The 2,643-nt window shown below is 43.6% G+C and overlaps 1 pseudogene; it reads right to left on the bottom strand.

Annotated features, from left to right (window-relative positions):
- Window positions 1–1,260: 1,260 nt before the first annotated feature.
- LOC140513404 (actin, cytoplasmic 1 pseudogene) lies at window positions 1,261–2,317 on the bottom strand (annotated as a pseudogene).
- Between the last annotated feature and the right edge of the window lie 326 nt (window positions 2,318–2,643).

The raw sequence follows: 2,643 nt of genomic DNA, 5'->3' as shown, positions 1-2,643 counted from the left end.
CCCAAGCATATGTAAAATATCATAACAGATTCCTTGATAAATTTAACAGAAGAGATAACCTTGTTCAGCAGCCCTTTATTATGAATATGGAATGAGACAAAAAGCAGGGAGAAAGATGCTTATCAGAATTGTTTTCCAGAAACACAAAGGGATCCAGAGCAAAGTCAATGAGTCAATAAAACAATTATTAAACACCTTTGTGCCATGTACTACACTAAGTATGAAAGAGACAAAGTAAAAGACAGTCCTTACCCGCAAGGAGCTCATGATCTAACGGGGAGACACTTGCAAAAATCTATGTATACAGAAGCTATATACACAATATGAAATAATCGATATAGAGAAGGTATTGGTATTCGGAAAACCTGGGAAAGACTTCTTACAGAAAGTGGAAATTTAGGTGGGACTTAAGGAAGCCAGGAAATCCAGGAGGCAGAAATGAGGAGGGAGATCATTTTATGTCTCAGGGACAGTGAAAATGCCCATAGTATCTTGTTTGAAGAACAACGGGAGGCCAATGGGGGTTGGGTTGTAAATGCGTTTGAATACCAAACAAAGAATTTATTTTTTAAAATTTTTTTTTCTTTAATGTGTGCCCCTTTATTTCAACTGGTCTTGAGTCAGTGTACAGGTAAAGCTCCTCCCCTTCCCCAAGTACTGGCACCAATCTCATAAAACTCTCAGGGAGACTGTGAAGTCTTCATTCACATCTATGGGGGCAGGGAGGGAATTCAGGGGGCCATTTAACATGGCTGACAATTTAAAAAAGGGACAAGTATTAAGGTGGATGATACAAAAGGTTTTATTTAAGGATTACATTACTTTCCATGTAAAGCAATACTAGTACCTTCTCCCCTTGTCCCCCACCCCCAATCTGGATTTGTTAATTAGCTTCCTGGAGGCTCATAACTCTGTAATAATGCATTATACAATATTTGGAATGACTGTTAAAACAATGTACAATCAGAGTCCTGAAGACCCCCTGTAGAACTTTGGGGATATTTGCCTTCAACATACTTAGACTGCTCATCACCTTCACCTTTCCAGTTTTGAAATCCTGTGTCAAGTGCCAAAACAAACAAAATAAAACAAACAAACAAACAAATAAAGCCATGCCAATCTCATCTCTTTTCGGGGAAAAATTATCATGTCACACCCTCTTGACAAAAAGAAACAATCAAAAAAACACAAAGAGTCCATTTAGAAACATTTATGGTGGACAATGAAGGGCCCAGATTCATCATATCCCTGCTTGCTGATTCACATCTGCAAGAAGGTGGAAAGAGATGCCAGGATGGAGCCTCCAATCCAAACAGAGTATTTGCACTCAGGTAGGGCAACGATCTTGATTTTCATTGTGCTGGGAGCTAGGGCTGTAATCTCCTTCTGCATGCTGTCAGCAATGCCTGGGTACATGGTGGTACCACTAGACAATACGGTATTGGCATACAAATCCTTACGGATGTCAGTATCACACTTCATGACTGAGTTGAAGGTAGTTTCATGGATTCCACAGGATTCCATACCTAAGAAAGATGGCTAGAAGACAGCTTCTGGGCACCAGAACCTCTCATTGCCAATGGTGATAATCTGACCATCAGGGAGCTCACAGAACTTTTCCAGAGAGGAGCTAGGTGCAGCAGTAGTCATCTCCTTCTCAAAGTCTAGGGCGATATAACACAGTTTCTCCTTGATGTCATGCGCTATTTTGCTCTCAGCTGTGGTAGTGAAACTGTACCCTCTCTCCATCAGGATCTTCATGAGGTAGTCCATCAGATCATAGTCAGCCAGATCCAGATGGAGGATGGTATGGGGAAGGGCATAACCTTCATAGATGGGCACAGTGTGGGTCACACCATCACCGGAGTCCATCACAATACCAGTGGTCATACAGGGATAGCACAGCCTGGATGAAAACATACATGGCTGGGGTGTGGAAGGTCTCAAACATAATCTGAGTCATCTTTTCTCTGTTGGCTTTGGGGTTCAGGAGGACTTCTGTGAGCAGCACAGGGTGTTCTTCAGGGGCCACACAGAGCTCATAGTAGAAAGTATGATGTGAGATCTTCTCCATGTCATCCCAGTTGCTGACAATACCATGTTCGATGGGGTACTTCAGGGACAGAATACCTCTCTTGCTCTGAGCCTCATCCTCCACGTACCTCTCTTTCTGGCCCATACCCACCATCACACCCTGATGTCTGGGGTGCCCAACAACAGAAGGGAGGACGGTCCGAGGGGCATCATCTCCAGCAAAGCCAGCTTTGCACATTTCAGACCCATTGTCACCAATGAGAGCAGCAATGTCATCATCCATGGTGAACTCTGAAGTGGAGAGAGAGAGAGAGAGAGAGAGAGAGAGAGAGAGAGAGAGAGAGAGAGAGAGAGAGAGAGAGAGAGAGGTGGTGGTGCCGCAACTGGAGGGAGGGAGAGGTGAGTGCATGCTGGGTGGAAAAGCTCACAGCTCATTTTTTTTTTATGTTATCCTGGAGATGATAAGGAGCCATTGGAGTTTAATTGGGGGAGGAGGAGGTTTGACATGGTCAGACTTTCACTTTAGGAAAACTTGGTGGCTGAATAGAGAAAGGCTGGAGAAAGGAGAGACTTGTGGAAGGCTGACTATTCCAATTGTCTAGGTGTGAG

The sequence above is a fragment of the Notamacropus eugenii genome, chromosome 7 (genome assembly GCF_028372415.1).
Source record: "Notamacropus eugenii isolate mMacEug1 chromosome 7, mMacEug1.pri_v2, whole genome shotgun sequence".
Taxonomy (NCBI): Eukaryota; Metazoa; Chordata; class Mammalia; order Diprotodontia; family Macropodidae; genus Notamacropus; species Notamacropus eugenii.
This window is presented reverse-complemented; position numbering and strand designations above follow the sequence as displayed.